The sequence below is a fragment of the Rhinopithecus roxellana genome, chromosome 1, assembly GCF_007565055.1.
Source record: "Rhinopithecus roxellana isolate Shanxi Qingling chromosome 1, ASM756505v1, whole genome shotgun sequence".
Classification (NCBI taxonomy): domain Eukaryota; kingdom Metazoa; phylum Chordata; class Mammalia; order Primates; family Cercopithecidae; genus Rhinopithecus; species Rhinopithecus roxellana.
The window spans coordinates 145,074,526-145,098,909 of record NC_044549.1 but is presented as its reverse complement, the minus strand read 5'-3'; the positions used below and the strand labels follow the sequence as shown (position 1 = coordinate 145,098,909).

At 36.9% G+C, this 24,384-nt stretch overlaps 1 pseudogene; it reads left to right on the top strand.

Moving 5' to 3' along the window:
- LOC104660734 overlaps positions 1-24,065 on the top strand; it is a 120,954-nt pseudogene extending 96,889 nt beyond the window's left edge.
- The last annotated feature ends 319 nt before the right edge of the window (positions 24,066-24,384 follow it).

Sequence of the window (24,384 nt, the reverse complement as noted above, 5' to 3'; positions counted from 1 at the left end):
GCAATGTATATTCTCTTAAGTAGTTTGCTTACCTCTCAAATTATATTATGTACAAAAAATCCCTGAGGCAAAATACCAGACGAAAGGAACCACAGCAACAATGCTTTCTGATTTAGTATTTTTAGGTGGGGATCAGAAATATGCAATTTTATAACCACCTGTGGGAGTCCCTGATTTTGGTCCACTGAATGTTCAGGAAAAAATTTCTTATCCCTACACTTCTTGAGACTATGAAAAGACATAATAAATATTTAATGCAATTGTTTCCTAAATGCAATATTTTTAACAACAAAGTTTTCTGATTTACAAATATAAAAGCTACAGGATGAGTTATTTATTTATTTATAGGAAGGGCTATTTATTTTTGTCAATGATAATCTGTTTTTGCCATATATACACATATAATAATGAGATGGAATAATAGACTAACAGGATCTATTAAATAAATGTATCACAAAATATATTCACTCCCAATATGCCTTGTACCTCTAAGTACAAAGAAAGCCTTTGGGAACAATGTAAGCTCCATTTGTCTACAGGTTCCCTGGCTTTAGGTAGGGCACTTTTTAAGGCATTCATTTAAAAGACTTTTAATTGGTTTGAGAAGAGGGGCTTCTCTATGGAAGTGTGACAAATTATTATAACCATGATTGCTTAAGACAACATGAATTTATTATCTTCTAACTCTGGAGGTCAGACTCTAACTTTGACTGTCTTGCCTCCCTTTTCTGTATTTAAGGATCCCTGTGATTACATAATCCACAATAATCTACCTATCTTGAGATCTTTAATCACATTTTTAAAGTCACCTTTTTCTTATAAAGCAGCTATTCACAGGTTCTGGAAATTAAATTATGCACATATTTGGGAGGAGTGAGGGCGTTATTCTTCCTACCAAACCAAACTGAATTATGTAATTATTCATTAGACAATGCGGGACCCAGAAAATTACTGCAAAGCAAAGTTATCAGAATGTGGTTTGTGCATTATTTGCTTTAACAAAAAGAAAGAAAAAGAAAAATAATACAACTTGGCTTCAAATTTAACTTAGAACACCTTATGAATAAATTCTAGGTAATACATTATCCTTGGTGAAAACTAGCATAATACATTATTTGGAGATTTCTATTTGTTTTTGTATTTTGTGGGTCAGTTATATCAAATAACTGCACCCTTAAGTGAAGAGTCAAACTTAGATATGAGCTTTTTGTGAATTTTAGTGTGTCATTTAGTGACAAATATAAAAGTTCTTTGATGAAATGGCATTAAAGTATAAGTAAGGGATTGTATTGCCCATATAAATTATGATTGGGGTCAGTTTAATTTTTTATGGGGTTACATATGAATAAAAAAATAGGTGTTAGCATTTTTATGAGGTCACAAAGTGTCTGTTGTTGAGTAATGACTATGAATAAGTATTCATAAAATAAGAATTTTAATCGTCCTCCTGTTCTACTTTGAAGGAATTGCTTTGGTAATGGATAGGTACTTACTACTTATTTCATTGCAGGACTCACTTCAAAACACAGTTGACCATTTAACAGTCAGCTTATATTTTAATTCATTTTATATTAAAAAGTAGATTATCTCCTTGCTATCTTTTTGTCATGAATTCCTCGGTATGATTGACACAACTGTGTAATGAGTACAATACAATGTGATGAACACACATCAGACAGAACAATAATTAATAAAGTAGGATTACTATATCATATGTTTTTGTATATGAAATATCATATTATATTACAAATACTGTATTATATTATGAACTGTAAATCCTACTTTATCTGTTGGTGTGCTGGAAGATGGTGTGAAAGTGGTCAGGTAAAGAGAAATAGGAAATGAGTTCTATGACTATAGCACCTAGAGAGGATAGGTTTTCTCTACAAGAGCTGCCTCAGATGCAGTTAGGTACTAAGGAACTTTTTTAGAAAGACCTTCACTACCTAATAAAATTCAGACTAAAATGACTGATAATTACATTTAAACTTGCAGAATGAGGATATAGAATATTAGCTACAGAAGGAGGCTGAAAAAATATGAAATAGTTATGGTAAGAAAAAGATTTCAACTAGTTACTGAAGGAAAGAACAGCATTTCACTTACCTGGAGACCTTGTACCTGTCTTCAAATATTTTTTACCTATTGCTTTACAGAATCAATCTTGATGAATCAACATGGAGTAATAAAAAGAACATGGGTTCTGGATTCAGATAGCACTGATGTGATTCCTGGTTCTGTTACTCATACTACGAAACCTTCTTAAACTTTCTAAGACTCTGTTCCCTGTGCTTGACCACAGGAATGATTTTACCCACATTACAGATTATTGTGAGGATTGACTTACATGTATAAAACATGTAAGATTACCTGGCAAAGAGGGAGTAGAGGGCTGAAACAATTACAACTATTTGAATTATCTTTTCCTCACAACTAGCTTCTTCAGTTTGATTTTTAAGCATGTTTGTGCTTTTTCTTTTCATTCTGAAGACATTTTCTCTAGTTTGTGATCTCCCTAGGAGTTATCTTATTTCTTTTATACCTTTCATTACTAAGATCCTCATAAGATTATTCTTCCTCTTTATCATCTTCTCCTTATCCTTTGAAATCTGTAGCTTGCTCTCATCTTGCAAAATCTGCTGGAGGTCTGTTGCCATGCCTATTTATCCACTTTCTTTCTTATACTACTCCCTTCCTCCTCAAAGTCTCTCTGTCTTTGGCTTCCCTAAGTCTATTTTCTTTTGATCATCTGCAGGTCTAACTGCATATTTTCAATCCCCATGCCAGACTCACTTTCTTCTAACCCTAAGGAACTCATTGCTTACAATATGCGCTAGATCTTTTCCAAGTTTCTCTCTGATCACTTTTCTTGGATTAATCTAGTCCCACAGTTTTGGATAACATGAGTATGCATCAGTTGTAAATGCTATGTCTGACTCAGTAGATTTCAAACTTATATATCAGGTTTGGCTGAACATGAGCCATGGGTCTTCAGACAACTTTATATATCCAGTGTACTCAAAATCAAATTTTGTTGACTCTCAAAAATTGATCCTTCTCTTGGGTCCTTCTTCGTATTTAATAGCTTCATCATCCTTTGAATTACTTTAAGTAGAGATCTTCAATAATTTTAAACATTTTTTTTCCTCAATAGGGACTTCATAAGTTTTCCCAAGTAGCTGGGACCACAGGCATGTGCCACCATGACTGGCTAATTTTTGTGTTTTTAGTGGTGATTGGACTTCACCTTATTGCCCAGGCTGGTCTCAAACTCCTGGCCTCAAGTGACTCACCCTCCTCAGCCTCCCAAAGGGCTGGAAGTACAGACATGAGACACCATGCCAGGACAAACTTCATGAATTCTTGACATTTCTCAGCCTTGAACTGGTCTCTCTGATTTCAGTTACTCTCCTCAAAATCCGTTAGAGTTGTTCAAGTAAAATTCTTTAGTGAAATATCCAGTGTCTTCTATGGTCTGATTTTGTCGGTCTCATGTCAAAATTTTTCCCAGTCATCCTTCCTTCTTCCCTTTCTTTTTCCAGCTATTACAATACAAATTGGCCTTTGAAGTCATTCAGGAAATTGTTATGCTTTTATGAAATACTCTGTTAAGATTAGTTGCTATTTTTTAAAATAGTAAACAGTCATATTGTTGTTTTAACTCATTTCTGTATATTTTTTCAACTTACATGATAGATCATTTAATTATTGTGACTGCCCTCTACTAGACCACAAAGTCAGAGAGTTTTATTTCACCCCTTCCATCAATAAACTATGCAATGCTTGAATATAAATATTCAAAAACTGTTTAATGAAGGATATAAAATTTAAAAAGCCTTAGATCTAATTATATGATTTGGTTAGAGTAAATATAATCTTTGATAATTCAGGAAACAGTCACATGGAGTTAGGAGGGAGGACAAGAACATCTGCCTAGAAAGTCAGACAACTTAAATAATGCTTGATAAGCAATGAAGTGACAGATGTTATAACCTCACTGCTCTCTTATTTTGGAACAAGACATAATCATAATACTTTTTTTAATATTAAAAATGTAAGTTAATTATACTCTCTATTAAAGCTATGCAAATGTTAAAATATAAACACAGAAGTAATTAATTTCATATGTTATAATTGAGAAGGAATCCAACAGCAGTACTTAAATATCAATGGTTAATATATGCAAATAGTAGATACTTTTTGAAAGACGTGGCTATAGATATTAAGCTTAGGATAGCTTGAAATTTTACTGTGATTTGAAACAAGAAAGGTCAATGTATTAGGCTGAAGTGACTTAGTTCCAAAGTATGCATTTTATGGAGCATAAGGTTCACAAAATCCCCTTTAGAATGTTATAGATTTAAAAATCAGGGCGGAGCAAGATGGCCAAATAGGAGCAGCTCCAGTCTCCAACTCCCAGCGCGAGGGACACAGAACACCGGTGATTTCTGCATTTTCAACTGAGGTACTGGGGTCATCTCACTAGGGAGTGCCGGACAATTGGTGCTGGTCAGCTGCTGCAGCCCGACCAGCGAGAGCTGAAGCAGGGTGAGGCAACGCCTCACCTGGGAAGCACAAGGGGGAAGGGAGTCCCTTTTCCTAGCCAGGGGAACTGAGAGACACAACATCCGGAAAATCGGGTGACTCCCACCCCAATACTGCGCTTTGAGCAAACGGGCACATGAGGAGATTGTATCCTACACCTGGCCGGGAGAGTCCCACGGACACGGAGCCTCCCTCATTGCTAGCACAGAAGTCTGCGATCTAACCACAATGCAGCAGCGAGGCTGGGGGAGGGGCACCCGCCATTGCTGAGGCTTAAGTAGATAAACAAAGCTGCTGGGAAGCTCGAACTGGGTGGAGCTCACAGCAGCTCAAGGAAACCTGCCTGTCTCTATAGACTCCACCTCTGGGGAAAGGGCACAGCTAAATAACAACAACAAAAAAAGCAGCAGGAACCTCTGCAGATGCAAACAACTCTGTCTGACAGCTTTGAAGAGAGCAGTGGATCTCCCCACACGGAGGTTGAGATCTGAGAATGGACAGACTGCCTGCTCAAGTGGGTCCCTGACCCCTGAGTAGCCTAACTGGGAGACATCCCCCACTAGGGGCAGTCTGACACCCCACACCTCACAGGGGGGAGTACACCCCTGAGAGGAAGCTTCCAAAGTAAGAATCAGACAGGTATACTCGCTGTTCAGCAATATTCTATCTTCTGCAACCTCTGCTGCTGATAACCAGGCAAACAGGGTCTGGAGTGGACCTCAAGCAACCTCCAACAGACCTGCAGCTGAGGGTCCTGACTGTTAGAAGGAAAACTATCAAACAGGAAGGACAGCTATACCAAAACCCCATCAGTAAATCACCATCATCAAAGACCAGAGACAGATAAAACCACAAAGATGGGGAAAAAGCAGGGCAGAAAAGCTGGAAATTCAAAAAATAAGAGCGCATCTCCCCCTGCAAAGGAGCGCAGCTCATCGCCAGCAACGGATCGAAGCTGGTCAGAGAATGACTTTGACGAGATGAGAGAAGAAGACTTCAGTCCATCAAACTTCTCAGAGCTAAAGGAGGAATTGTGTACCCAGTGCAAAGAAACTAAAAATCTTGAAAAAAGAAAGGAAGAATTGACAGCTAGAATAATTAATGCAGAGAAGTGAATGAAATGACAGAGATGAAAACCATGACACGAGAAATATGTGACAAATGCACAAGCTTCAGTAACCGACTCTATCAACTGGAAGAAAGAGTATCAGAGATTGAGGATCAAATGAATGAAACGAAGTGAGAAGAGAAACCAAAAGAAAAAAGAAGACAAAGAAATCAACAAAGCGTGCAAGAAGTATAGAATTATGTAAAAAGGCCAAATCTACGTCTGATTGGGGTGCCTGAAAGTGAGGGGGAAAATGGAACCAAGCTGGAAAACACTCTTCAGGATATCATCCAGGAGAACTTCGCCAACCTAGTAGGGAAGGCCAACATTCAAATTCAGGAAATACAGAAACGCCACAAAGATACTCCTCCAGAAGAACAACTCCAAGACACATAATTGCCAGATTCACCAAAGTTGAAATGAAGGAAAAAATCTTAAGGGCAGCCAGAGAGAAAGGTCGGGTTACCCACAAAGGGAAGCCCATCAGAATAACAGCAGATCTCTCGGCAGAAACTCTACAAACCAGAAGAGAGTGGGGGCCAATATTCAACATTATTAAAGAAAAGAATTTTAAACCCAGAATTTCATATCCAGCCAAACTAAGTTTCATAAGTGAAGGAGAAATAAAATCCTTTACAGATAAGCAAATGCTTAGAGATTTTGTCACCACTAGGCCTGCCTTACAAGAGACCCTGAAGGAAGCACTAAACATGGAAAGGAACAACCGGTATCAGCCATTGCAAAAATATGCCAAAATATAAAGACCATCGAGGCTAGGAAGAAACTGCATCAACTAACGAGCAAAATAAACAGTTAATATTATAATGACAGGATCCAGTTCACATATAACAATATTAACCTTAAATGTAAATGGACTAAATGGTCCAATTAAAAGACACAGACTGGCAAACTGGATAAAGAGACAAGACCCATCAGTTTGCTGTATTCAGGAGACCCATCTCACATGCAGAGACACACATAGGCTCAAAATAAAGGGATGGAGGAAGATCTACCAAGCAAATGGAGAACAAAAAATAGCAGGGGTTGCAATCCTAGTCTCTGATAAAACAGACTTTAAACCATTAAAGATCAAAAGAGACAAAGAAGGACATTACGTAATGGTAAAGGGCTCAATTCAACAGGAAGAGCTAACCATCCTAAATATATATGCGCCCAATATAGGAGCACTCAGATTCCTAAAACAAGTCCTTAGAGACTTACAAAGAGACTTAGACTCCCATACAATAATAATGGGAGACTTCAACACTCCACTGTCAACATTAGACAGATCAACAAGACAGAAAGTTAACAAGGATATCCAGGAATTGAACTCATCTCTGCACCAAGCGGACCTAATAGAAATCTATAGAACTCTCCACCCCAAATCAAGAGAATATACAGTCTTCTCAGCAACACATCACATTTATTCCAAAATAGACAACATAATTGGAAGTAAAGCACTCCTCAGCAAATGTAAAAGAACAGAAATTATAACAAACTGTCTCTCAGGCCACAGTGCAATCAAACTAGAATTCAGGACTAAGAAACTCAATCAAAACCGCTCAACTACATGGAAACTGAACAACCTGCTCCTGAATGACTACTGGGTACATAACGAAATGAAGGCAGAAATAAAGATGTTCTTTGAAACCAATGAGAACAAAGATACAACATACCAGAATCTCTGGGACACATTTAAAGCAGTGTGTAGAGGGAAATTTATAGCACTAAATGCCCACCAGAGAAAGCAGGAAAGATCTAAAATTGACACTCTAACATCACAATTAAAAGAACTAGAGAAGCAAGAGCAAACACATTCAAAAGCTAGCAGAAGACAAGAAATAACTAAGATCAGAGCAGAAGTGAGGGAGATAGAGACACAAAAAAACCCTCCAAAATATCAATGAAACCAGGAGTTGGTTTTTTGAAAAGATAAACAAAATTGACAGACTGCTAGCAAGACTAATAAAGAAGAAAATAGAGAAGAACCAAATAGACGCAATAAAAAATGATAAAGGGGATATCACCACCGACCCCACAGAAATACAAACTACCATCAGAGAATACTATAAACACCTCTATGCAAATCAACTAGAAAATCTAGAAGAAATGGATAATTTCCCGGACACTTACACTCTTCCAAGACTAAACCAGGAAGAAGTTAAATCCCTAAATAGATCAATAGCAGGCTCTGAAATTGAGGCAATAATTAATAGCCTACCAACCAAAAAAAGTCCAGGACCCGATGGATTCACAGCTGAATTCTACCAAAGGTACAAGGAGGAGCTGGTACCATGCCTTCTGAAACTATTCCAATCAATAGAAAAAGAGGGAATCCTCCCTAACTCATTTTATGAGGCCAACATCATCCTGATACCAAAGCCTGGCAGAGACACAACAAAAAAAGAGAATTTTAGACCAATATCCCTGATGAACATCGATGCAAAAATCTTCAATAAAATACTAGCAATTCGGATTCAGCAGCACATCAAAAAGCTTATCCACCATGATCAAGTGGGCTTCATCCTTGGGATGCAAGGCTGGTTCAACATTCGCAAATCAATAAACGTAATCCAGCATATAAACAGAACCAAAGACAAGAACCACATGATTATCTCAATAGATGCAGAAAAGGCTTTTGACAAAATTCAACAGCCCTTCATGCTAAAAACGCTCAATAAATTCGGTATTGATGGAACGTACCTCAAAATAATAAGAGCTATTTATGACAAACCCACAGCCAATATCATACTGAACGGGGAAAAACTGGAAGCATTCCCTTTGAAAACTGGCACTAGACAGGGATGCCCTCTCTCACCACTCCTATTCAACATAGTTTTGGAAGTTCTGGCTAGGGCAATCAGGCAAGAGAAAGAAATAAAAGGTCTTCACGTAGGAAAAGAAGAAGTCAATTTGTCCCTGTTTGCAGATGACATGATTGTATATTTAGACTCCACTTTTAAATCTAATTCCCTAGTTATTTCTACCTTATCTGCAATCACTGTCTCCACTGAAGTATTGAATTCCTTAAAGTCATCTATGAGAGTTGGGATCAACTTCTTCCAAAATCCTGTCCGTAATGATATTTTGATCTCCTCCGATGAATCACAAACAGGTGCATTAGTTTCTCTGATGTATGAACTCTTTCCAAAATTCAATTTGCAAGCCTAAGATTTTGAAAAATACTTTAGGGATTTTTCTTAAAAATCTCTGCTAGAAATACTTATTTTAAAAATTATTCCATCTAATGTGAGGGGATGGTAACTTGAGTTTTGTCTCAGTTATGTCATATGAATTGTTCCATCCTCTCCAGCAGAGCAATGTTCACCAAATTGTTATTATGAGTCTCAACTCCCTCCCCATCTTCACATATTTTCAGTAGACACTTTATCATTCTAACAGCATATTAAGATGGGATATTGGATTACTCTTGCCTCAGCAGTTCCCTTGTAGGTGTCCTGAGGATGAGTATGCTATCAAACATCCTGGAAGTCTGTAAATAGAAACCAGTGAATTAAATACCTTTATATGTCTCATTTTGCCCTATATTGCAAGGATATTAGCCCTTCAAACTTATGTTTTCCTTATTTTTGGAAGTGAGTAGTTATTTCATCTTGTTCTATTTTTCCCATTTAATAACTGGAAGACTATGGCAATGGGGTAAGGAGAGTATTTAGTTCTTCTAGGGCAAGATTGGAGTCAATGTTATCCTTAAATCAGTCACTGCCCATCCCTAATCTGAATGATACAGCAACTGAAATTAGGGACGCCCCTTTTGTGTCTTCATAATCCTTCTTTATTTATTTTTTTTTTATTTTATTTTTTTTTTGAGACGGAGTCTCGCTCTGTCACCCAGGCTGGAGTGCTATGGCCGGATCTCAGCTCACTGCAAGCTCCGCCTCCCGGGTTCACGCCATTCTCCTGTCTCAACCTCCCCGGTAGCTGGGACTACAGGCGCCGCCACGTCGCCTGGCTAGTTTTTTGTATTTTTTAGTAGAGACGGGGTTTCACCGTGTTAGCCAGGATGGTCTCGATCTCCTGACCTCGTGATCCACCCGTCTTGGCCTCCCAAAGTGCTGGGATTACAGGCTTGAGCCACCGCGCCCGGCCCCTTCTTTATATCTTAAATATACTTTAATACACTTTCATTTGTTCTTGGGTGACTGTTCAGAATGCTGACTCTCCTGAGTAGCTGGAATTACAGGAAAGAGTCACCATAACTGGCTGATTTTTGTATTTTTAATGGAGATGGGGTTTAACCATGTTGGCCAGGCTAGTCTCAAACTCCTGATCTCAGGTGGTCTGCCCGCCTCGGCCTCCCAAAGTGCTGGAATTACAGGTGTGAGCCTATGGAGGCAGAGGTAGGAGAATCACTTGAACCTGGGAGGCAGAGGTTACAGTGAGCTGAGATCGTGCCACTGCACTCCAGCCTGGGCAACAGAGCGAGACTCCATCTCAGAAAAAAAAAAAAAAAAAAAAAAAAGAATTGCTGACTCTCACATTGCTTGTGCTCTTTCTTTGCCAAACTCCTAGTCTAAAGTGCTTGGGTATTCATACAAACCTACTAGTCATCATATAAATATTGAAAACATCCCACATATATTATCCCTTTTATGGAGTTTTATAACATACATTAGAATAAGAAATCCTCTAAACAAACCTGTGGTAAAGAAATCTGCGGCCGGGCGCGGTGGCTCAAGCCTGTAATCCCAGCACTTTGGGAGGCCGAGACGGGCGGATCACGAGGTCAGAAGATCGAGACCATCCTGGCTAACATGGTGAAACCCCGTCTCTACTATCATTCTTAGCAAACTATCACAAGAACAGAAAACCAAACACCGCATGTTCTCACTCATAGGTGGGAACTGAACAATGAGATCACTTGGACTCGGGAAGGGGAACATCACGCACTGGGGCCTATCATGGGGAGGGGGGAGGGGGGAGGAGGGAGGGATTGCATTGGGGAGTTATACATGATATAAATGATGAATTGATGGGTGCTGACGAGTTGATGGGTGCAGCACACCAACATGGCATAAGTATACATATGTAACAAACCTGCACGTTATGCACATGTACCCTAGAACTTAAAGTATAATAAAAAAAAAAAAAAAATTAAAAAAAAAAAAAAAAAACTAGCCGGGTGAGGTGGCGGGCGCCTGTAGTCCCAGCTACTCGGGAGGCTGAGGCAGGAGAATGGCGTAAACCCGGGAGGCGGAGCTTGCAGTCAGCTGAGATCCGGCCACTGCACTCCAGCCCGGGTGACAGAGCGAGACTCCGTCTCAAAAAAAAAAAAAAAAAAAAAAGAAATCTGCTTAACTTTGTTTTGCACTCTCTTTCTTTCTGAAAGTTACTTTATCCTAGCATTTTTTGTTTTCTAAGTAATATCTCATAAAACTATGATTCTATAGAACAAATTCTAAGAAATGCTGCATCAATAGTAAATTGAGAGGATTAATTTAGGGGAAAGAAAAATTTGGGACAGACAATGGAATAATGAAGACTATAGAAGAGTAGTCTGATCAGCTAAAAAAACTCACACATTCAACTCCTCCATCCTTTTCATTTCTTTGCAGGTCTCACCCTACTGCTGCCCAGCAGATGTCAAAATGAGCAGTAAAACCACATTGATATACAGAGGTTCCTTAATGGCAAGCTCTTGCTTCCCTGAGACTAGATTAGGGACAATATAATCAAAATAGAAGTTTAAAATACTTGTGTGTGTGTGTGTGTGTGTGTGTGTGTGTGTGTGTGTGTGTGTTTGGCTTTTCAATGCAAAGCATCAGTTTATTTAAGATTCCTAGCTATTCATACGCCGACCATACAGTATAAAAACTTACACTGAAAACCTGTATTAATTCATGGATTACTTTCATTTTTAACAGCAACTTAAAGAAAAAAATTACTTGATTGTATCTGTTTATCCCATACTGTACTGTCATAGTTGCTCATATATAAAAGCATGATATTTTATTAATCAAATTACTTTGGGAAATAAAAAACGTGTGAAATAGAAATAAAAATTTCGAGGACAAAAGGACATATAATTTATTATTTTAATAAAATTATTTAAATGCTTTCTAAACTTTCGTATTTCAAATTGTAAAGTTACTCTTACTGAGCTTCTGAGCAATTGATCTGTGGCCTTCAAATTTTATCCTATTACATCATCTTAAACATGCACATTACAGGGTCATCCTTTTTGGTGATACCTATTAGTTCCCTCTCTTTGCGAAACAATCCATTATAATGAACTCATGCTATCATTTCACCTTCAACCCCCAAGGACTGTCTGCTTTATGAACTCTGCTTTGAAGCTAACACCTTCATTTCCTTCTGCTTTTTTTTCCCCCCGATCAAGTTCTAAACTTAAAGTAGCAAAGAAAGATTACGCTATTTGCATTTTAATTTTAATTCTCATTAATATTTTCATTTTTTAAATAGTTGCTTGTTCAAAGTAAGTGAAATTTTGGACAATGGCAATCTTTCAGGGGGAGAGCATATTCAACTTTCACAAATTTAAAACTGAATTAAAAATAAAACAAACTGGCTGGGCGTGGTGGCTCACGCCTGTAATCCCAGCACTTTGGGAGGCCGAGGTGGGCGGATCACAAGGTCAGGAGATCGAGACCATCCTGACCAACACGGTGAAACCCCGTCTCTACAAAAAATTATCCGGGTGTGATGGCGGCGCCTGTAGTCCCAGCTGCTAGGGAGGCTGAGGCAGGAGAATGGCGGGAACCCTGGAGGCGGAGCTTGCAGTGAGCCGAGATCGCGCCACTGCACTCCAGCCTGGGTGACAGAGCCAGACTCCGTCTCAAAAAAAAATAAAAAAATAATAAAAATAAAAATAAAAATAAATAAATAAAAATAAAAAAATAAAACAATCTTATTCTCATTGTAGGTAAAGACATGCTAAAAAGTAATCTTTCATGATATCATGGCTGCAGAGTATGACTAGCATTTAAGCAGAACACGCATTTGGAAAGAACTGGCTTGTTAGAAATGCTGTCAAGTAAAAGATTATCAGCAGAGGTTGGCTGCAGGAGAAACAAATTCTCAGACATGCTGACTCTTTTAAAAGTTGCCGAATCAACTGGAATGAAAATTATTTCTCCTTCTCCATCCTCATAGGCTGCATTTTAAATGCACAGCAAAAATATTTTCTATAAAAATAAACGATTTACTAATTAGAAATTGCTGTATTAATGTGTATTTTAGGAATTTGATGACTACTAACATTCATAATATTTTTGAGCTTGTATGTGTATTAATAATTTAATAAGAAATCTTAAATGACTTACACATTATTCTAAAACCTAGGAATGATTTGAAATCAGGAAATTCAAGTGTACACAATCAGAGTCCTTTTAAAAATAACAATGGTTGTAACACCTTCACACACTGGCTTAAGACAACTCATCATAAAATGAACATATAGACATTCCTATTTTTTTTTAATTTGTGAAATTTTTTAATGAAGAAAAAGTTGGAGAACTGAACAAAGAGAATAAGTCTTTGTCTTAGTCAAGTAAATAAATTATTCTTCAAAAACGTGAAATTACTCAGATCGATATGAATTGATTCTTTTGTATTTTAAACAAAAACTTCACTGTTTCCTTTCTTATATTAACTGTTGAAATGCTTTTAAAAACTGTGGCATATAGTAATTTGTATATATATATATATATATATATATATATATATATATATATATATATATAGTTAACCGTGAATATAAAAAGGTAGAGAAATGCAGAAAAGTATTTCAAAATGAAGATTTTTTAAAGTATGTCATTTACTAGTCTTTTTCTAAAATTAAAAAAAGAAAGACGTTTTATCTACTTCTGCAACAACAGATTTAAATATTAATAAAGATCCTCCCAGCCTCACTTCAGCTAATGCATTTGGCATTTATGTGAGTAAAAGCATACATCAGCACGAGGAGAATTTGGTTTTTCACTCACTTTGTTTAAATCTCTGTCATCTGTCTTTTAACTCTTGAATCAGTGTGTAAATATAATGAACAGATTTACATGCTCAAGTGTACCAGAGGCAATAAGCAATAAGCATATATTAAAGTGAAAAAATACAATCAACTGACTATGAAATTAGCTCTTCATCCTCCCAGTTTTCACTTAATCTTTAAATAGAGATGGTCATTTGATGTATCTTTTTCCTGCTGAGTGAAAATATACTGCTATATATTGGCAAATACCAGAATAAACACTGAGACACTGATTTTTTTATGTATAAATTACAATTTATTTGCAACAATTTCGTGAATAACTTTATGAAATGGTTAAATTTTCTTAAGCATTTACTAAATCAACACTAGTAGGCTTAGATGCATTTAGATGCAATCACATATTTATATAAAAAATGAGGTGAATATAATCCATAATTACATTTTACAAAATAAATTAAATAAATAGAATCTTGGTGACATTAAGTAACTTTACTTCTTTAAGTTGACTCAATTACAAACTGCCAGTAACACATCATTTTAATCATCAATTGAACATTATTACATTTTTTTGGAATTTTACATAATTTCATTCCATATACTTCCCTTTTGGTGATATATTTTGCATGTTTCTATTACTCAACAAGTATTTTAATAAGTATTTACTAAGTACCTGTTGTATGCCAGGCATAGTCTACATGCTGATGATACAGCTGATACAGCTACAAAAAAGAATGCTGACTTCACGACCTTCAGTCCTTTCCCCCCAAAAAACTATTCTTCTTCTAAATAAGAAGTGAATACTCCCTCCTCTTGATAAATTACCACCATTAAAATGTATATATTTTTTTCCCATTATGGTATTATATTCCACTACCCATCCCTCTTAAATTCTGAGTTATTGCAAAAAATAAATACAAGTCCATCCATATGTCTCTACTAGAGATCACCTTCCTTCAGTCTTACAAACTCTCCTTCCAGGACTTGACCAACCAGCCAAAACATTCACCACTGCTCATGATTCGGTGTATATTCTTTCTTTTTTTTTTTTTTTTTTTCACTTTTATTTTAAGTTCGGGGTACAAGTGCAGGTTTGTTACATAGGTAAACTTGTGTCATGGGGGTTTGCTCTACTGATTATTTCATCACTCAAGTATTAAGCCTAGCACCTATTAGTTATTTTTCCTGATCTTCTCCCTCCTCCCACCGTCCATCTTCTTAAAGGCTCCAGTGTGTGTTGTTCCCCTCTATGTGTCCATGTGTTCTCATCATTTAGCTCCTACTTATAGGTGATAACATGTGGTATCTGGTTTTTATTTCTACATTAGTTTGCTAAGGATAGTGGCTTCCAGGTCCACCCATGTTTCATCAAAGGACATGATCTCATTCTTTTTTATGGCTGCATAGGATTTCATGGTGTATATGTACCACATTTTTTTTTTTTTTTTTTTTATCCAGCCTATCATTGATGGGCATTTAGGTTGATTCCCTGTCTTTGTTATTGTGAATAGTTCAGCAATGAACATGTATGTGCATGTGTCTTTATAACAGAATGAGTTATACTCCTTTGGTTTTATACCCAGTAACGGGATTGCTGAGTCAAATGGTATTTCTGTTTTAGGTCTTTGAGAAATTGGCATACTGTCTTCCACAATGGCTAAACTAGTTTACAGTGCAACCAACAGTGTAAAACGGTTCCATTTTCTCCAAAACCTCACCAGCATCTGATTCGCTGTCTTTTGACTTTTCAATAACAGCCATTCTGAATGGTGTGAGATGATACCTCATTTTTCTTTTTCTTTTTTTAGATGGAGTCTTGCTCTGTTGCCCAGGTTGGAGTGCAGTGGCATGATCTTGGCTCAAGGCAACCTCCACCTCCCAGGTTCAAGTGATTCTCCTGCCTCAGCCTCCTGAATAACTGGAACTACAGTCATGTACCACCATGCCCGGATAATTTTTGTATTTTTAGTGGAGATGGGCTTTCACTATGTTGGCCAGACTGGTCTCAAACTCCTGACCTCAGGTAATCCACCCACCTCGGCCTCTCAAACTGCTGGGATTACAACATGAGCCACAGCACCCAGCCTCATTGTGGTTTTGATTTGCATTTCTCTAATGATCAATGATGTTGAGCTTTCTTCATATGTTTGTTGGCCATATATATATGTCTTCTGAAAAGTGTCTCTTCATGTCCTTTGTCCACTTTTTAATGGGGTTATTTGTTTATTCTTTAAATTTATTTAAGTTCCTTATAGATGCTGGAAATTAGACCTTTGTCAGAAGAATGGATTGCAAAAAAAAAAAAAAAAAAAAAAAAAAAAAAAAAAAAAAAAAAAAAAAATTCTAATTTTCTAGCTTGTCTGTTTACTTTGTTGATTATTTTTTGTGTGTGTAGAAGCTCTTTAGTTTAATTGGATCCCATTTGTCAACTTTTGCTTTTGTTGCAATTGCTTTTGGCATCTTTTTCATGATATCTTGGCCCACGCCTACACCCTGAATGATATTGTCTAGGTTGCCTACCAGAGTTTTTATAGTTTTTGGTTTTACATTTAACTCTTTAATTCATCTTGAGTTAATTTTTGCATATACTAAAAATAAGGGGTCCAGTTTTAATCTTACACATATGGCGAGCCAGTTATACCAGCACCATTTATTGAATAGGAAATCCTTTCCCCACTGTTTGTTTTCATCAAGTTTGTCGAAGATCAGATAGTTGTAGGTGTGTGGTCGTATTTCTGGGTTCTCTATTCTTCCATTGGTCCATGTGTCTGTTTTTGTACTGGTTCCATGCTGTTTTGGTTACTATATTCTTGTAGTATAGTTTGAAGCCTGGTAGCATGATGCCTCCAGCTTTGTACTTTTTGCTTAGGATTGCCTTGGGTATTTGGGCTCTCTTTTGTCCTGTAATACCAGCTACTCAGGAGCCTGAGACAGGAGAATCGCTTGAACCTGGGGGGTAGAGGTTGCAGTGAACCGAGATTGCACCACTGTACTTCAGGCTGAGTGACAGAGTGAGACCCCATCTCAAAAAATAAATAAATAAACAAATTTCAAAACGGAGTTTTTTTTTTTTTTTTTTTCTAGTTATGTAAAGAATGTCTATGGTAGTTTAATAGGAATAGCATTGTGATTCAATGACTATTCTAAATTCAAGTTTTGTTTCTATTCGAAGTGAAGACTAGTCAAAATATCCAAGGTTTTCCCCTTTGGGAAAATTTATTCTTGCCATAGTATTTCAAAGCCACCCCATGCACTAAACCAACACATTTATGAACCAAGCTATGAATTCTTCCTCTTCTATTAGCTGGTCATAGGGAGCCTCCCTGTGGCATAAATGTGAGCACCCTCAGAGATTAACTACAGAGGTGCTTGATGTGATTGTCCTGGACCACCTGCACATATAGCTTTCTTATGCCCTCTGGTACTTCTTAGGTGACATCCAGGATATACCACTGCTATCTTACAATGGGTTATTCAACTGTTGCCAGTCTACATGACCTGTGACTTGGTGGATCTGACATTAACCAGCTCATTATGGGCAGCTCTGGCCTCATGGTCATTTGTTATACCATGGTTAGACTCTCTGTATTTACCAAGATCCAGGAGAATGCCAATAGTTTTCTGAAAGTTTTGTAATTCTCTGATACACATAATGCAGTTCCATTCCAGAACTCTTAGTGGGATTCATTGGAACTCCTTTATTGATGCTCTAATACCATAGGGTCATATTGCATCATATTGCTCTAAGTAGCTAGATATTTTGTACCATAACCTGCTCATGCTATGCAACCTCTAGACTCCATTTAAAGCTGGTATTCATCCTATCTGATCCAAACAGTATTCCTAGTATAGAGTATGCTGCCTTCAGAATCCAGATAGACCTACTAGGCATTGTGCAGCTTTCTTATGCTCTCTGATATAAGGCATGCACGTGCCTTGAAAGGCATGTTTCCACAAAGGCCATTAATGTACTAGCATTTCTTTCTCATCTGGGATTATTAGTTTAATGCAATTGATATAGTGACGCATCTGCAAAACGTCCAGTCGTTCTAGGTCTCTAGATTATAACAAAGGAAAGAAGAGTTATCATGGCCCTGAGTGAAGGCTATAATTGTATACCATTGACCTTTTCACGTGAATGCAAACTGCTTTTAATCTAAGTCAAAGCAAACTGTATTTGGACAAAGGTGGTAACAAACATATTTACCAGGTCAATGGCTCATATCCTGTATGTTAGCCTATGTTAATCTGTTCTACAGATTATCTATCATCTGACAGAACAGCTACAGCTGAGTTGAGTTTATTACTTGCTTGAGATTAAAGGAGTCTGCTGTCATCCTTGAATTCAGCTGGTCTTTGCACAGGCCAGGCTGGTGAATTAACAGGTGATAAAATGAGGACACTTCACTTGTATTCTTTAGTTTAGGTCTTTAAAAATAGCACTTATTTCTGCCACCCATTTCAGTTTGTGATATTTTTATATTTACTATCTTATATAATACAAGAACAGTTTAAAAAACTTTCAGTTGTCCTTTCACACTAAGACAGCTCTCACCCCACACAGGCCAAAGAGCAAATGTAGGAATTGTGGAAATATCAAGTATGTTAGTTCCAACTATACATTTAGCAACCAGGGAAATGACCATTGGATTGTGGCCTTAGAAGCTTTGGATCCATCACGAGGACATAGGCCAGACTCTACTCATCGCCTCACCCACAGTTGTCTCCGCTCTAACCGAGAAGTCACAATGACAGCTTGAATGCTGACTATCAATATTAGCTCAAGCCTTTGTCTAATGGTTTTGAAAAGATTTTATGTTGTCCATTTTCTCAGTGTATAACCATGCAAGTAAAATGACTACTGGTCCCTTCTAGGAAGGACTAAGGAACCATCACTGTGCACAATGGCTGTAGTATTGTCAGTCCTTCCTCCTAGGGTTCTGACTGATCCTTCAGTTAATGTGCTTTGAATCCCAAAACTGTCTGAGTTCTGGAGTCTGTATGATGAAATTGTGGCTATATTTTGAAAATGTCTACCTTTTTCATTCATAGGTTCTTCTTTCTTTCTTGATTATAGAGTGTGAATAGTCATAATCTCACTGGTTGCTCATCTATCTTGTCATTAGAAAAATTGTCTTTTATTAAAAAAAATTATAACTCTATGCAACTTAGGCTCCCATGGCTGCCACTGTGATGTTGCGTCCAATAGCAATAATTGAGTCAGCCTGACTTCTGATGTTTGAAAACCACCAGAAAACTTTTTTTTTTTTTTTTTTGGTCAAATGATGGCACTTAATCTTTGCGCTCAGAGAGCCAAGTTATTTCCTGATGTTAAAACGAACAAAAAGAAAAACAACAACAACAACAACATTTTTTTAACATCAGGAAAACCCCTAAAAAAAGCAATCAGTGAACTTGCTAGTAAGGATATTACTTTCTCATTGACATATAAGTAGACCTTGTCTGTGTTTCACAAACACTGTATTTTTTATAAATTGAAGATTTATGGCAATCTTGCATCAAGCATGTCTATCGGCATCATTTTTTCAACAGCCCAGGTTCACTTGTGTCCCTGTGTCACATTTTGGTAATTTTGCAATACATCAAAGTTTTTATTATTATTACCTGTTAAGATGACCTTTGGTCAGTGATATTTGATGCTATTATTGTAATTGTTTTGATATGTAGTGAACTGTGAACCACACCTATGTAAGATAGAAAACTTAATCAATAAATATTGAATGTGTTCTGACTGCTCCATAGACTAGCCATAGCCCAGTCTCTTTTCCTTTCCTTGGGCCTCCCTATTCCCTAAGACACAATAATATTGAAATCAGGCCAATTAGTGATTCAACAATAACCTCTAAGTGTTCAAGTGAAAGGAAGAGTTACATTTCTCTCTCAATAAATTAAAGGCTACAAAATATTAAGCTTAGTGAGGAAGGAAGTTGAAACCTGAGATAGGCCATAGGCCTTTTTTTGCCAGCTAGCTAAGTTGTGAATACGAAGGAAACATTCTTGAAGGAAATTACATGTGCTACTCCAGTGAACATATTAATGATAAGAAAGAAAAACAACCTTATTACTGTTATGGAAAAAAGTGTAGTGGTATGAATGGAAGATCAAATTAGCTACAATATTCACTTAAGCCAAAACTTAATCCAGAGCAAGTCCCTCAATCTCTTAAATTCTTTTATTTATTTATTTTTTTCACAATATTAGATTATTTTATGGTTTTGGGCACTTGAGTTTTATGTTTACAAACTCTACATCTTTCTTTCAGGTATGCTTCTTTTTTTATTTTTATTTTTTATTTTTTTTATTATTATTATACTTTAAGTTCTAGGGTACCTGTGCATAATGTGCAGGTTTGTTACATATGTATACTTGTGCCATGTTGGTGTGCTGCACCCATCAACTCATCAGCACCCATCAACTCGTCATTTACATCAGGTATAACTCCCTATGCAATCCCTTCCCCCTTCTCCCTCCCCATGATAGGCCCTGGTGTGTGATGTTCCCCTTCCCGAGTCCAAGTGATCTCATTGTTCAGTTCCTACCTATGAGTGAGAACATGCGGTGTTTGGTTTTCTGTTCTTGTGATAGTTTGCTGAGAATGACGGTTTCCAGCTGCATCCATGTCCCTACAAAGGATGCAAACTCATCCTTTTTTATGGCTGCATAGTATTCCATGGTATATATGTGCCACATTTTCTTAATCCAGTCTGTCACTGATGGACATTTGGGTTGATTCCAAGTCTTTGTTATTGTGAATAGTGCCACAATAAACATGCGTGTGCATGTGTCTTTATAGCAGTGTGATTTATAATCCTTTGGGTATATACCCAGTAATGGGATGGCTGAGTCATATGATACTTCTAGTTCTAGATCCTTGAGGAATCACCATACTGTTTTCCATAATGGTTGAACTAGCTTACAATCCCACCAACAGTGTAAAAGTGTCCCTATTTCTCCACATCCTCTCCAGCACTCTCTTAAACTCTATGACAGCAGAGAAATGTAAGGAAGCTGCCAAAAGAAACCTTTGAAGCAAACAGAGGTTGGCTCACATGGTGGAAGGGAAGAAGCAATCTCCATCACATCAAATTCAAGGTTAAGCAGCAAGTCCTGATATGGAAGCTGCAACAAGTTATCCAGAAAATCTAGCTAAGATAATTAATAAAGGTGGCTACACAAGGCAACAGGTTTTTAATGTAAATGAATTAGCCTTTTATTGGAAGAAGATGCCATCTTGGTCTTTCATAGCTAAGAAGAACTCAATACCTATCTTCAAAGCATCAAAGAGAGAGGCTAACTCGTGCTTCAGGGTAATGTAGCTGGTGACTTGAAGTTAAAACCAATGCTCATTTACCTTTCTGAAAAGTCTAGGGCACTTGAGAATTCTGATAAATCTACTCTGCCTCTGCTTTTTAAATGGAACAACAAAGCCTGGATGATGTTTAATTTATTTACAGCATGGTTTACTGAATATTTTAAGCCCACTGTTGAGTCCTATTACTCCTTTAGATTAGATTCCTTTTAAAAGAGTACTTGTTTATTGACAATGTGGCTCATCACCCAAGAGCTCTAATGGAGAAGCACAAGGAGATTAATATTGTTTCATGCCTGCTAACACAATATCCATTGTGCAGCACTTTAATTGAGGAGTAATTTCCACTTTTAAATCTTATTATTTAATAAACGATTACTTCAATGAATGTGGACAAAGGAAACTGAAAACCTTCTGGAAGTATTCACCTTTGTAGGAGCCATTAATAGCTTTGGTGATTCATTCATAGGAGGAGATCAAAATATCCACATTAACATGAGTTTGGAAGAAGTTGATTCCAATCCTCATGGATAACTTTGAGCAGTTCAAGTGGAGAAAATATCTGCAGATGTGGTGAAAATAGCAAGATAATTAGTACTAAAAGCAAAGCCTGAATATATGGCTAAATTTTTTTCTATTTCAAGATAAAAGTTGAACTCATGAGAAGTTACTTCTCATAGATAAGAAAAGGTTGTGGTCTATTGAGATGGAATATACTCCTGGTAAAAATGCTGTGAACATTACTGAAAAAACAGCAAAGAATTAAAAATATTATTAAGTCAAATGAGTTGATAAAGTAGATTGGAGAGGATTGACTTTAATTATGGAAAATTTCACTGTGGGTAAAGTGCTGTCAAATAGTATCATATGTTACAGAGAAAACTTTTATGAATGGAAGAGTAAACCAGTTTTGTAAATATCATTATTTTATTTTAAGAAATTGCCACTACTACTTCAACTTTCAGCACCATCACCCTCATCAGTCAGCATCAAAAATATTAGAATATGCTGAAGACTCAGTTTATTGTTAGCATCTTTTAGCAATGAAATATGTTTAATTAAGATATGTACATAATTTACACACAATGTTATTGCACAGTAAGACTACACTGTGGTATAAACCTAACCTTTTATTTTCTTTTTTTAAATTTTAGGGTCAGAGAATACATGTGCAGGTTCGTTACATGAATATATTGGTATAGTGGTGAAGTTCATCCTTCTAGTATACCCATCACCCAGATAGTTATCATTGTACCCAATAGGTAGTTTTTCAACACTCAATTTCCCATAACCTCCCAACTATAGGAGGCCAAGTGTCTGCTGTTTCTATCTTTGTGTCCATGTGTATCTACTCAACATAAGTTTTATATACATTTAAAAATTAAAATGCTCTTTGTGACTTGCCTTATTTTGATATTCACTTTATTGCAATAGTCTCAAACCAAACTCCTGATATCTTACACAGAATATAATTGCAAGCAAATTGCTGCCTTTTAATTCCTTCTGCCACATCTGCCACAGCCACCTTGGCATCTCAGTAAGTGTATCAGTTTCCTACTTCTACTATAACAAGTTACCCATATTTTAGGGTCTTAAAACAACGCAAATTTATCTTACAGTTCTAGAGGTCAGAAGTCTGCAAAGGGTCTCACTGGGCTAAAATCAGGTTGTTGGCAAGGTTAGGTTCTTCTGCAGGCTCTAGTAAAATACGTTTTCTTGCATTTTCCAACTTCAAGAGCAAGCTTGCATTTCTTGGCTCATAACCCAGCAGCACCATTGCCCAAATTCCGATGCTGCCATCTATGTGGTTCTTTCTTCTTTCACTTTTTTTTTTTTCCAGACGTTTTAGGACTTTAATGTTCTTTACATATTCAACATAAAATACTGACAATAGATAGACAAGAGGGGAAAGACTTTTCAGCAAAGTATCACTCTTGTCATCAAACATTACAAAGTAAACAGTCAAGAGAACAAAGGATAAGGTAATTTAACAGAAATGTTTAATGTTTAATTTAATGGCATAACTGAAAAACAACCAACCAATCACCTTTCTTTTCTACCTATGGAAAGAATGGTAAAAATGCATCAAGAACTTCTAGACCTTTTTCATAAAACAGCTTAAAAAGAGGAAGGGGAAGACTGGGGATGCGGTGCAACTGTTGCTAATGGAATAATGCACAAGGTCAAGGATTTAATAAATTCTAAAAGTGTCTACATGTATCAGTGATAACAGTATTATTATAAATATAAATATATAGAAATATAAAGTATATGGTATTAAAAACAGACCTGGCTAATATAAACATATATAAAGTATGTCACTTCTCTTGTAATAACAGTATAAAGATCGATCTACAGTTTGCCCTTTGCCTTAACTCCTCTTAAACCACTCCTCCAATGGTCAATGTTGACCTTGAATCAACAACCGCTGAACCCAGGAGTCCCCACAGATGTCTAGATTCAGCACCTAGAGGGCCCACCTACCCTCTATGCTGTGTGTTACGACTCCAGAAATAATTAATTGCAACTTGCATTTTTAAGTCCACAGGAAAGTTTGAAATCTAACTAGAAAAAGTAGCAGCAAAGACATTTTGCTGGTGCTCAGAAGAATGTTGGCTCTGCTGGGGTCACCGTGGTGATTGTCCATGATGACCTACTGGGATTTGCCCTCCGAGAGTGCCCTTCGGTCCTGGAATACAAAGCGCAAGCTGGAAGCAGCTCCTTGTATAACACGCCTCCATGTTTCAGCATCTATGTCATGGTCCTGGAGTGGATTAAAAACAATGGAGGTACCGTGACCATGGAGCAGCTTAGCTCCATCAAATCCCAAATGATTTATGAGATTACTGATAATTCTTAAGGATTCTACGTATGTCCAGTGGAGCCCCGAAATAGAAGCAAGATGAATATTCCATTCCGCATAGGCAATGCCAAAGGAAATGATGCTTTAGAAAAAACGATTTATTGATAAAGCTCTTGAACTCAATATGTTGTCCTTGAAAGGGCATAGGTCTGTGGGAGGTATCAGGGCCTCTCTGTGTAATGCTGTCACGATTGAAGATGTTCAGAAGCTAGCCGCCTTCATGAAAAATTTTTTAGAGATGCATCAGCTATGAACACATCCTAACCAGTATATACTCTGTTCTTGAACAACATACAAAGTTTAAAGTAACTTGGGAATGGCTATAAAAAGTTAACAAACACATTATTTTTCTCAAATGAACATGTTTATTGTAGATTCTTCTTTTTTTGAAAGAACAACAGCAAAACATCTACAGCTCTGTAAAACTGGTGGGACCTAATATTCACCTTAGTTCTGACTTGAACTGGAAGCATTTTAAGAAATCTTCTTGTTGCTTTTCTTTTTTCACTTTTAAGATCTCTTGTGATTACATTATGCCTACCAAGGTAATTTAGGATAACCTCTTAGAGGTC